Here is a 12,867-nt window from a genome sequence, read left to right on the forward strand (position 1 = left end):
TTGTTTTGACGATATTGGAGAGTAACAAAGAGTTACAAGGTTGTGCTTTATTGTGCTTTTTGGGCTCTTCCTCGGTGTTGCGGCCTATATGCCTTCTCACAGACTTTCATCCAAGGATCTGCCTAGGCACAATTAGTCAAGTACTCATTTTGGGTGTACATTATGAGGCAATTAAATCAGAGCTGCACTCCTCAGAGGGGAGATCTGGGGCATTAATTACCGAGATGTCATGAGAAGCCGTGGTGAATTAACTCAGCTGGCTCCAGCTTGGACACCCAGCCAAGGCTGCAAACCCTGCGTGCTCGGGGGGAAAGGCAGCCAGGAGCAAGGAGAAGAAACTCCTCTCAAACCTTCTGAGAGACCTGGGAGCTCCTCGTGAGCAAACAAAGCAGCTGCTGCTAATCCTTCAAAAGGAAAATGAAGGAAATGCTGATTTATTAATTAAATTAATAAATCCCATTGGCACCCAATGGTTTTAATTTTCGTGTTGTTGGCCCTGGTGAGGAAAGGCTGGGAGAGCTGGGAATGTGCAGCCTGGGGAGGAGAAGGCTCTGGGGAAACCTCAGAGCCCCTTCCAGGGCCTAAAGGGGCTCCAGGAGAGCTGGAGAGGGACTGGGGACAAGGGCTGCGGGGCCAGGAGCCAGGGAATGGCTGCCAGTGGCAGAGGGCAGGGCTGGATGGGATCTTGGGCAGCAATTGTTCCCTGGCAGGGTGGGCAGGCCCTGGCACAGGGTGCCCAGAGCAGCTGGGGCTGCCCCTGGATCCCTGGCAGTGCCCAAGGCCAGGCTGGACATTGGGGCTGGCAGCTCCTGGGACACTGCGAGCTGGCCCTGCCCTGCCTGGGGTGGGAATGGGATAGACTTTAAGGTCCCTCCCAGCTCAAACCATTTCATGACTCTGAACCTGTGATTCTCTGCTCTAGCAAACTATTTAAAAGTAAAAATATTCAAAATCTGCAGTTTAACAAGTTCTTAGTGTGTCAGGCTGCTTGCTTTTATGTTACACAGACTTTCTTGTGGTTAATAACAGAAAAGTAAAATTTGGAAAAAGCTTTCTAAATTAATCAAAGTGTGAGTTTTGAGTAGCAAAACCTTGAAAAATCCAGCTGCTGCACCGTGCCCCGTAAGGCACAGTTTAAAGAATTTAACCTGAGTTCTTCATGAGTGCCAGGTCGTGGAAAACCAGTGAGAAGGTGGCTGTGAAACATGGTTGATTTCATTCTTTCCAAGACAGTCAGCTGTTTTGTTTTGTTTTTCTGAGTGTTGTGGGTCTGGCTTACAACTTTGACAGCCTTCCTGCTTTCTGTGTGACGAGGGGTCAGGCATGATGCTGCAAGAAGGCATTCCTGTAGGATGAGGAGGAGGAGGAGTGTAACTTTTCTCTAAAAAGTCCGATTTCTGTTTCTTTGTTTCTGCTACATCTCTTCTGTATTTTTCTTTTTATTCTTTGATTTCTCAGCCCCCTTTGGACTGAATTCTTTTGGGATCCTCCCTCATGGGGAGCCCTGCTTATCTCAGTTCTTATGATTTGAAGAAAACTCTTGAGCTCGTTAGAATCTTGTTTCTCGTGTTTATTAACAGGTGATCACAAAACTTAACAGGTGTCTCCAGGCTGGCTGCACAAGGTTAATCTTTGCAATTTGGCACATTTCTTTCTTCTGATGGTACAAACAAGGCCTTGTGGCACACTTCGTGTCTGATGCACAAAATGGCACTGAAATACACAGTTCTTTTATCTTCATACCTATTTTTACCCAATTAACAATAGACATGTATATTATTTTTCTTAATGACCTAATGACCCATCACCTCTGTGCTGCACTGTGGCATTTCCTGTCCAATCACTTACTACCACCCAAAAACCTCTAGGAGAAGAAAATGAAGAAGAAAGAAGAAGGACAAGAGACAACACCCTAAATCCTCCACCTTGTCTCCTGTTCTCTAAACTACTTTATCACCCAGTGATTTAAAAAACTTTCTAATCTACACACTTACACTTTTCCTATCTAACTTTAGCATTTGTTCTCATGTATCACCATGGAAACATGCTCATGAATTTCATGTCATATGAAATTCAGTGTTTTTCTGGATCTTATAACTAAGTATCAGAAACAAGGCACACACTCTGTATCTCAGACTCCAACAAGGAGGAGGAGGATGAAGAGGATGGAGGACCTGGAGGACCACGACCAGCAGTATTTTGGGTGGAGGTGAGAAGTGTGAGAGTGGCACAGCTGGTGTCACGAGCACAGGAAAATCTGCAATTGGTGTCTGGGAAGCAGAGAAGGCCACGTCAGCGTGGGCACAGCACTCCTTAAATGCCTCTGGAGGGTTTTGAGGGTTTTTTGCCCATCTACCTTGGAAATTCAGCGCTTGCCTGACAGCACTGTAGACATTCCCAGGGATGATGCAGTCCTAAACAAGGTGTAGGCAGGGAGGATTGAATCTTCAGCTGTTCTGAAACTGGGGGTGGCAGGTGAAGGGCCTGCAGAGTGTGGAACGACAGCAGAGCTCAGGTTATGAACTTCTGATGGGAAGGTGCAGGAATCACCCGGGGTGATGCTGGAAATCAGGCTGAGAAGGAGGAGGAGATGGGGAGCAAAAGACCAGAGCTTGTTTTTGAGAAGTTTAAGTTGGGCAGTGTGTGCTGGGAGAGCCACAACAGCGTGGCATGAAGTGGGCCAAGGATCCTTGTCAAGGATGGGCCTGTGGAGCCGCTCAGAACAGACATCGTGGAGCTGTTCTCAGAGGGGTCTGGGGAACCACAGTGCTGACACTCAAGAAACCTGCTGGATTTCCCTTTTTCACTTTTTCTGTGCATTGTGTGTGTCCAGAAATTCCACTGGCCACAGCGCCCTCCGTGCCAGGGCCCCAGCAGGCCGCGTGGTCTCACCAAATCGTTCTTAGCAGAGAAATACTGCAAGAATCAGAGAATTCCAGACTGATTTGGGTTGGGAGGGACCTTTAGGTCTGTCTCATTCTGCCCCCAGTCGTGGGCAGGGACACCTTCCACCATCCCAGGCTGCTCCAAGCCCCATCCAGCCTGGCCTTGGGCACTGCCAGGGATCCAGGGGCAGCCCCAGCTGCTCTGGGCACCCTGTGCCAGGGCCTCACCAACCTCTGAGTGAAGAATTTAATCCTACCATCCAGCCTGAATCTCTTCTCTTTAACTGCCTTTCTCCGTGTCCTGTCAGTATCTGTTCATGGGAAGGAAACTGAGTGTGGCCCAAACTTCAGCCTGAACCTGCCACAGGAAAACTAAAATCTGGCAAACTCATAGCTCAGATTCCTCTTCTAATAGGTTTGGAGCAAAAAGCAAAGAATCTTGAAAGCCCACAAATATTTGTGTTTAGCAATTCAGTGGTTTTATCTCTGCATGAGACCAGGCTAGGGTAGAGAATGCTTTGGAAACACAGATTAAAACAGCTCCTTAAATATCAGTTCCCAAGACCCTCCCTGAAGTTTCTTATGGCAATTTAATTAAATTAAGAGAGTGAGTTTGACTAACACCTCTGAAACTCAGGGCCTGAAATACCTCTAACTTCACTCCACTTACGCAATGTGCTTGAGTGAAAATACTGAGAAATGTTTTAGTGTGGGTCCCATCTCAGCATGCCAGACTGCTTAAAATGTGTCTTCTACTACTACTACTACTACTACTATTATTACTATTATTACTATTACATTATTATTATCGTGATGATTATATTATATTATATTATATTATATTATATTATATTATATTATATTATATTATATTATATTATATTATATTATATTATATTATATTATATTATATTATATTATATTATATTATATTATATTATATTATATTATATTATATTATATTGTATTGTATTGTATTGTATTGTATTGTATTGTATTGTATTGTATTATATTATATTATATTATATTATATTATATTATATTATATTATAAAGATTAATATTATTTATTTCTGAATTCTCCATCTAGGAAAGCCAGTGGGAAGCAAAACATACTTGTGTAAACCAGTCCAAAAAGCCCTGCCTGTGAGCAAGCTGTCTTCAGACTAAGCCTGAAGCTAGCCTGCAGTCTGACAAGCCTTTGGATTAATTGCACCCTCTCCTTGCTAGCAAATGGGAGGATTTTAAACATCCTTTAAAGCTTTCTGAAGTTCTGGTTCTGCTGCAGAATACTGTGATTTTCGTGATGTAATTAGCGGTTGTTCAGGTTTGGGATAATTGGCATCAGCCAGGGCTGGCTGCTCCCAGTTTGCTGAAGGTAAATGAATTTTTGGTGCTGTTTGCAACACCCAGTTTATCTGTGGTGAGCTCTGCTGTGGGGTTAGGGCTCTCAGCACCTTCCACGTGCCCCACGGTGGCAGAAGGATGTGGAGGGGACACACAGGGACGTGCTGAGACAGCCAGTCTGGTTTTGATACCACAAAAGAAACTGAGTTTGTCCTAGCCTTCCTTGCAGCTGGAACCCAGGGCAGGTACCTTGGTCACTGTGACATCTCCAGGGATGTTTCTGGGGGTGATTTTACCATGTGGTTCATCTCTCCTCGTAGTTTCCAGTCAGTCTTTCCTCCAAAGTATCAAGCAATAGATAAAGTTTCCTCTTATCAAGGACAGGAGGGAAGGGCCTTTCCCACCAGGGGAGGTTGAGACTGGATGTTTTCTTCACTGAAAGGGCTGACAAACACTGGAATGGGCTGGCCAGGGCAGTGGTGGGGTCACCAGCCCTGGAAGTGGTCAAAAGGCTCGTGGATGTGACACCTGGGTGCGTGGGTTTGTGGTGGCACTGGGGGAATGGTTGGAATCGATGGCCTCAGAGGACTTTTCCACCCTCAATAATCCTGTGGTTCCCATCTGACCCTCCTGGCATGGCAGGGCTGAGCTGCAGTGGCTGGGAGCTGGGGGAAGAGAGGCAGACACACCTCCAGAGGGGATTTTTCACTCCTGTCCTGGATGAATCAGCCCTCAGAAGGGGATGTCTCTGCCCCCTGACCTCAGAGGAAGAAGAGGCTGCTGGTGTGGGCAAGGCTGTGGGTTTCCAGTGAATGGAATTGGGTGGGATGAGGCTTGCCTGCAGGAGATGGGTGTGGAGGTGCAGCTTAGCGTGACACTTGCTGTGGCAGTGGTGTCACTGTCCTGGGAGCCAGGAGGCCACCAGGTTTCCCTTCACACTTAATGATGCCCAAAGCAGCTGTTGTTTTTGGGGTGCAATTCCTCCTGCAGCTCACACTTGTTCTCCCACAGCATGCACAAGAGTCTCTGTGTCTGTTCCTCTGTGACCTGGGCAGAGATTTCACCGGAGCAAAAGGTGCTTCCAGGCTTTGTCCAAATTCAGCAGGCATTTTTTTGGGTTTTTCCTAAATTCAGCAGGCATCCTCCTCCCCCTGGAGCCAGCACCAGCACAGTCAGGTGCACTGGACCTCAGGTACCAGATACACCAAAGTGGAGACTGCAATCAATAATTCACCTTGTCTGCCACGCCTGTGGCCTGGGAAAGCTTCAAGAAACTCCTACTTCCATTTTTCTGATTTTCCTCAATTAGAGAACCCTTGAACACCTCAAGGAGAGAGGTCTTCCCATCCCATGTGATGCTTTCTCATGTTTCTGTGGGAAAATTTCATAAATTTGAAGTTGAAATTTGAAATGAATCAGAGTTTCTGGGTGTAAAATATCCAACACCTCTTGCCAGATGTATTAGGGGTGCTTTAAAATCGAACTGTCTTGTTCTGAGCATTGGTTGTTCTGTGAAAGTCACTGATCTAAAAGTCAGAGAAACTGTGCATTTGGTGATTATCCTGATGTAAGAAGGAGTTTCTTGATGTTGTCCCATAAATAGTACTTTAAAACAGTATAGTGAAACATATGAAACAGCGAAACATAAAAAGTGGAGACATGAGAAAAAATGCAAGTCTCACAAATTCGTACTCCTGGGTGGAAATCAGCAGTGGGAATGTACATGAAAGCTGATTCTGCCACCCAGACATCCCCATGAGCTGGCACTGGGAGCCAGTGGTGCAGGCTCAGCCTTGACTAAGCTTGTTTAAAGGATCTGGCTTACAAAGGGAAAAAAAAAATAAATAAAAAAATTAAAAAAAAAAAAAGGGGTCTAATAAAAGCACCCAAGGATTTCGAAACCCAGCACAAAATTGCTGATGCAAAGGAAAATGTGAAATAATTCCGGTGTGGGTCTGTAAAGTCACACGCTCAAAGGACCTGAGCAACTGCAAATGCAGTTCACACATCCAGCCTGAGGAATAATTAACAATATTAAGTGAAAAAATGGAAGCTGAGCACACATAAAAAGAGGGGGAACAGGCATGAAATGTCCTACTGCTTCCAATAAAACCTCTCTCATGAGCAGCCAAAATATGTCCCTTCACAATTCTTTTTTGGCACAAAAGGCAATCTTTGGTGCTCTGAATGGTCAGTTGGCTGCACAGAGGATGAAAAGAAGAGACACACAGAAATTTGGACTCACAACATCTATTTCTCACCTCTGTCAGTTTTACTGGATTTTTAAAATATTTGTCATATTGAAACTAGTAGGATTTTTTTTTTTTTTCTTTTTAAATGAGTGAAAAGCTCCTTATTTGAGCCACAGAGCCTAAAGAACCAGGAGCCAGGAATCAAATCCAGCGTGAATACACTAGTTCTAAATTCTTAACATAAATGATAAAATTTTGTGTAAAAAAGCATTTAAACTTTTCTTTTTTCCTAATTGAGATCTACCCTTCTGCCTCTAAACATTTATGTTTATGATGAATAACAAGTTTTGGCTGTACTTAGTGGACTTTATTAATATTGTCATACTGGCATGGATTTCTGTTCCACTAAAGGTGCCAGGACTTAGGAAATGCTTTCTAAGAACACAGAGTTTTATCCAAACACAACTGATTTCAAAATTAATTGCTTTGCTTTGCAAAAATAAAAACCCCAAAATTAAAAAAAAAATCAAAATTGGTGCTAACATCTTGTTTAATTTTGTGGGTTGGAAGACATTAGTATTAATTTTATGCTGATACCTATTTGTTGCTTGTATCTGGTCATAGCAAAATGCACATCAAAGGGATAGTCTCATTGCATTTTTATTATGGAATTCTGAAATATTTTAAAATGTATTATATTTGTTTTACTATTTTTGTTTATTGTTTAAAAACTAATTTATTGTTTTCAGTCGCACAACTGAAGTGGCCAAGAAGCAAGAACACTTCTGAGAATGAAAAGATGATTCCCTCCCTCCAGAATCTCACATCAAGTGAAAAATAAGCCTGTATAATTTGGCAGGAATCACTGTAATCACAGAGTTTCAGCAACTGAGTTTGTATCAAGTGACTTTTATGCCACTTCCTGAGGAGAAGAGAGTGCCTGTGACATATCAGCAATTTACCTGACACCCTTGAGACTTATGAGCATTCCTAATTCTCCCAGAAAGCTCAGAACAAGTCATTTTGAATTTTGACGCTTAAAATAATTCCTAGGGTTGAGTGAAATTCATGCCTTCACCAAAAAAATAAAAATTAAAAAAAAAAAAATAAAAAAATTGTAAGATGAATTTGGGGCTCTTTACAATGCTGAAAAAAAATAATTAAAAAATTAAAAAATAAATTAAAAAAGGGGTCTAATAAAAGCACCCAAGGATTTTGAAATTCCTCTGATAATCACCTGATTTCCAAACTATTCTTGTGAACTCTAGTTCAGTTTCATCTGGAGAGGAAACCAAGTTACTGCCTGCATAGAAGACTCACTTGTGCCTCTGCACACACACAGACAATTTCCCTCTGGCTTTTAGTCTCATATTTTGACTTAAAGGAAAAAAAAACACACAACAAATAAATAAAAAACGTGCCATCTCCAGTCTTTTCTGTCCTCTCTGACCAGAGGCTCCACCGAAGAGCAAGCCTGACCGGAATGACAAAACCCCTGCAGATGGAAAAAGACAGAGCCCCTTTTTCCCTGCTCCAAAGAAATGGTGACAATATGCCATTAATTGATCATTTTTAGCCTATAAACGCCTTCCTGTGGCTCGAAACACTGACATTCCCAGTACCCACAGAGAAGATCAGCTTTAGCCAGCTCAGTGCAGGTTTGGGCTGGGATGCCCACGATGCCAGGGGATGTAAAACTCTGCTCCTCGGGACAAGGAGCAGCCCAAACCCCTGATGGGAGGTCTGGAGTGCTTCCCCCAGCCCACAAAAAAAGCTGAACAACACAGGAAACTCATGGACCAGCAAGTCAATTCCCCTTTCCCTTTTTTCCTTTTTTTTCCTTCTTTTTTTTTTTTTTTTTTTTTTTTTAAATATTTTTGCTGTTGTTTTTTGGTTTTTTATTTATTTGGGGTTGGTGCTTTTTTTTTTTGTTTTTATGGTTGTTTGGTTGGGGTTTTTTTGGGTTTTTTTTTGGGTTTTTTTGGTTTTTTTTTTCAAGAATCTACCATATTTCAAGCCTTTCTCCCCTTTGGTGCCACTAAGATTCCAGGAAAGCAGGTGGGAGACCTGTAACACTTTTCTGCTGAAGGAATAAGTGGCACCCCTTTGAGAAAAGATCAAGGCTACCCTGTGCAGTTCTCTCTCCTCAGCTGGGCAAAAAAAAAAGTTGCAAAAACAGAAAAGTTACAAAAAAAAATGTCAAGCAATAAGAACTGCTCTTGGGTAGGAAAATGCAATTAAACTATCAGCTTTATGGCAGAGCTTACATGAGCATGTGTGCAACTGGTGCATCCTTTTTCTCTCTTAAATGCCTGAACTGTGTGTGAAATTGCCTTTTGTTTCTTTTATAGCAATACAAGCTGTGGGTCTTTGAGGTTGAGCCCTGTTGGGGTAAGCAGAAAAAAAAAGGTTTTTTTGGGTTGTTGATGCTTTAAAGCTTTAAAACTCCTCTCCCAGAAACAGCTTGGGCGAGGTGAGGCCCCGTGGGCTCAAAAAGCTCCTCTGTTTTTCTGGGATGGGAGGAAATCCTGTGACTGGAGATGAGACCTGTTCCAGGCTGGGTAAAAAACATTATTTGTGTGCTTGTGTGGAGGTGAGTGCTCTTTCAGAATGGTTCTAGGAATCAAAACCGGGGAATTAAATCTGCACGTGCTTGACCAAAAGCACCGCAAACCAGACTTATCTCTTGTCCCTTCAGCAGCCACGTTTGCTCCCTCTGCCTTCTCTTATGAAGCTGATGTTCCCTCAGGCAAAGAACAGAAATCTGCACCCTTCTCAAATGTGATTACAAATTAGGTGAATGCCATGAATAAGCCAAGAGTTCAGGCTGATCTAAGCCCTTATTTTAACCAAGCTATCTAAACTGGTCAATTAAATGACTATAAAGCAACTTAAGGCCTAGTTTCCTATGGTTCTTCTAACTCTCTTGGGTGAATACATTTAGGAATAATTTATGAAAATGCAGTGCACTGGAAAATATATTCACCCAGTTTTTTTCTCAGCTGCGCTGTTTTGCAGTCTGCAGCAAATTGGCATTACTCTCCCCTGGTTCTGCAGAATGCTCAGAGTTCAAATGGCTCTCAAATCCACTGAGACGGTTGAATTATTGCAAAAGTCTGTCTAGGGCTGTAGACATGTGTTCTTTTGACTCCCCCCTCCATCCTACTGAAAAATAAACTACTGTTCTTCATGGCTTATTTTGTCTCTGTCAAGGAAAGTTTCTGCTCTCATCTCAGGAGGATTGTACAATAGCAATCTGATCCTGACCTTTCTACCTCTTCCTTGAATAACAGATGAAAATTGGACAGTGAGAAGTGCTGTAGGCTCCAGGACTTGTATCCCAGGCACAATCTAATGACACTCTCCTCCTAGTAAAAACAACAGTTGCAGCAAAGGTTAAGGTAAACAGGTTTAGCTAATTACCTCTTAATCAAATCCAGTTATAATTTACTGCTGTCCTCTGAAGCTCTGTGCCTGCTAAACCAAGGGCTTTGCCTGGATTAGCTTATCTCTGATAAATGCAGTGTGATTAATTTCTCCCACAGTACAGCAGCACGTAAATATCAAGTGAGAGTAATATATGACCAAATTGAACTCGGCTCACACACCATCACAGCAGAACCCTCCAGGGCCCCCATGTACCAGGCACTGAAATACAATCTCTTTTTTTTTCTCTTTTTTTTCTTTTTTTTTCTCTTGTTTTCTTTTTTTTGGTTTTTTTTTTTTGTTGTTGTTTTTTTTGTTTTGTTTTTTGTTTTACAGAAGGTGGTGGTGGTGAAGAAATAATTGTCATGCTATTCGTTGTCCCAGGGAACAGAAAAGAAAGCAGAAGTGAAACTCACCAGACCTTTCAGGATTAAGAAAGTCTCACTGCATTCAAGTAATGTGCAGTTCTGTGTGTGAAAATCCTTGCTACAAGTAAATCAGGTGTGGCAGAAACACGCATTTGTCCTATCAAGCTTTGAAACTGTGGCTTGTGGGCACCTCGAGTGCTTTGTTTTCTTGCAAGTTGTCTTTCTTAAAAATTAAATAGTCTGTTTCTCAATGAAGTGAGGGGAAATAAAGAGAGCTCAATTAAAAATCCATCTGAAATGTTTATGGGAGATCTGAAACTACATATACTTCTCGAGTTTGTACTTAGGTTTCAACCTCAGACTGGTTTAATCAAAACATTTGTTACTTCTTGAGCAAACTTTGGACTAATTTTTTAAAGAAGCAGCTCAGAGGTAAAGTTCTGTGTCAAAATAGTCAGGAAGCCGTGGTCCCCAGAGCTTTCCTAGAAGCCCTGTGAAGCCCAGCAGTTTTGATTCAGCTGCAGTTTATTTTTTTACCTTCACACAAATCCAGAACCTGAGGCAGACAGGAGATGTCTGCACGAAGTCCTTGCTCCGTCGTCCGCGGCGGGGCAGAACCAATTTATGGGATTTTAGGTGCAAATCTCACCTTGCTCTGGTGAGATTGATTCACTTCAGCCCCTGCCAAGCAGCAAGTTGTCTGTGGTTTGCAGAACAACGATTTCACCAGAACTCCCAGCTTTGGGCTTGGATTAGACAGCAGGAAAAATTTCTTCATGGAGAGAGGTAGATTCTCTGGAAGTGTTCAGGAACGTGTGGATTTGTGGTTAATGCTGGATACAGGGATGGGGCTGGGCTGGCAGCTGGACTTGGTGGCCTCAAGGTTTTTTCCAGCCTTCATGGTTCTGTGATTCTGTGCCTTTCTCCTGTAGCTGCTGCTACACCCAGCAAACTTTGAACACAAATTTTCATTTCTCACCGACCACAGAGTGACTGGTATTTCTTATTTTATTTTATTTTATTTTATTTTATTTTATTTTATTTTATTTTATTTTATTTTATTTTTTATTTTACTTTATTTTATTTTACTTTATAAAATAAATAAAAATAAATAAATTATTTTATTTTATTTTATTTTATTTTATTTTATTTTATTTTATTTTATTTTATTTTATTTTATTTTATTTTATTTTATTTTTTTATTTTACTTTATTTTATTTTACTTTATATAATAAATAAATAAAAATAAATTATTTTATTTTATTTTATTTTATTTCATTTCACTTCATTTAATTTCATTTTATTTCATTTCACTTCATTTAATTTAATTTAATTTAATTTAATTTAATTTAATTTAATTTAATTTAATTTTTTCTACTAGCAAAATCCAGGACAAATTCGTTCTCAGTTCCCAGCACCAGCCTACATTTAGTGTGTTGGGGTAGTCCTGATGGGCAGGAACACCTTCCTCTACCCCAGGCTGCTCCAAAGCCTTGTCCAACCTGGTCTTTGGGCACCTCCAGGGATGCAGGGGCAGCCAATTTGGGCAATAATTTGGGCAATTCACACTTCGTCTCTGCTGCTCTGCAGTCAGCAGGGCTCAGCATTTGAAGGGAGCAGTGAAAGGAAACTGAGAAATTCAAGCTGGGCGCAGCAGGTTTGGGTATTTTCTAAATATGTAAGTATTTAGAATTTTCTAAATTTAGTATTCTCTAAATTTAGTATTTTCTAAATACTAAATACAAGGACCTAAACTTCCTCTGATCTCTGCCACTCAGACCCAAACACGCCAGGTTTTCTGCACGGTTGGACTGCCCAGCCTGCTGAAGGAAGGCAAAACCCAAAAGGAAAGAGCTGGATGTAAAAGCAGTCCTGCAGCAGCTGTGGTAGAAAATGACTTTGGAACAGATCCTTCCACAGAAATTATTAAATCCCTTCACTGGATTGTTTCACAGTGACCTGCACACTATAAACAGATGATGAGCTGAGTTACAGGAGCATTTATACCTTCTCTCTGCCGGGCAGAGCTGCAGTTGTCACAAACCCTTTGGTTTTCTTACACATATTTTTTTCCCAGCTCTTCTGTTGTGCGCCTCACGAAAAAAGAGCTCAAGTTGAAGGCTGTGTGGGATTTTTCTCAAGCCATTGGAGCTCCAGCCTGTAAGTAAGCATCCCAGCACACAGGCCAAATTAATTCCATCATCATCAAATGGAAACAAAGTGCCTGAGACAAAGTGACTGAGAGGTCAAGGAAATCTGCAGCCGAGAATCAAACCGGGGCCGGTTGGGAATTCAATACGATAAAGGTGAAGCAGGGGGCATTTTTGGAGCTCGGGGGTTCTCTCCAGTGACTGCACACAATCCCTCATGCCTCCTGTGGCTTTGTCTCAGGTTTATTATATTTTTTCTATTCCACTCTGTCTGTGGTTTGTTGTTGACTGGTACACAAGATGGAACAACAAAGGTTGCTCTGGCACGTGGATTTCCTTCTGCCAACTAATTCTGTGCCGCTGACGCCATCCCTGTATGCAGCAACTCCTTAAAAAACATCTTTAAACTCCACACCAAGGTAGGGAAATGTTAGTGTGTCTGACAGCTCTGGAGCTGCCCAGTCAGGAGACAGCTCAGGGTTCAACTTATTAAACTTTTG

The 12,867-nt window shown here is 41.9% G+C and overlaps 1 long non-coding RNA gene across 1 annotated transcript; it reads left to right on the top strand.

The window, feature by feature from the left end:
• Positions 1 to 2,266: 2,266 nt before the first annotated feature.
• LOC111941688 (uncharacterized) lies at positions 2,267 to 7,852 on the top strand. Its single transcript, XR_015280223.1, has 3 exons — positions 2,267 to 2,423; positions 3,975 to 5,423; positions 7,173 to 7,852. It is a non-coding gene; the product is annotated as an uncharacterized LOC111941688 (long non-coding RNA).
• Positions 7,853 to 12,867: the final 5,015 nt, after the last annotated feature.

Source organism: Cyanistes caeruleus, chromosome Z (genome assembly GCF_971803275.1).
Source record: "Cyanistes caeruleus chromosome Z, bCyaCae1.hap1.1, whole genome shotgun sequence".
In the NCBI taxonomy this organism is placed as follows: Eukaryota; Metazoa; Chordata; class Aves; order Passeriformes; family Paridae; genus Cyanistes; species Cyanistes caeruleus.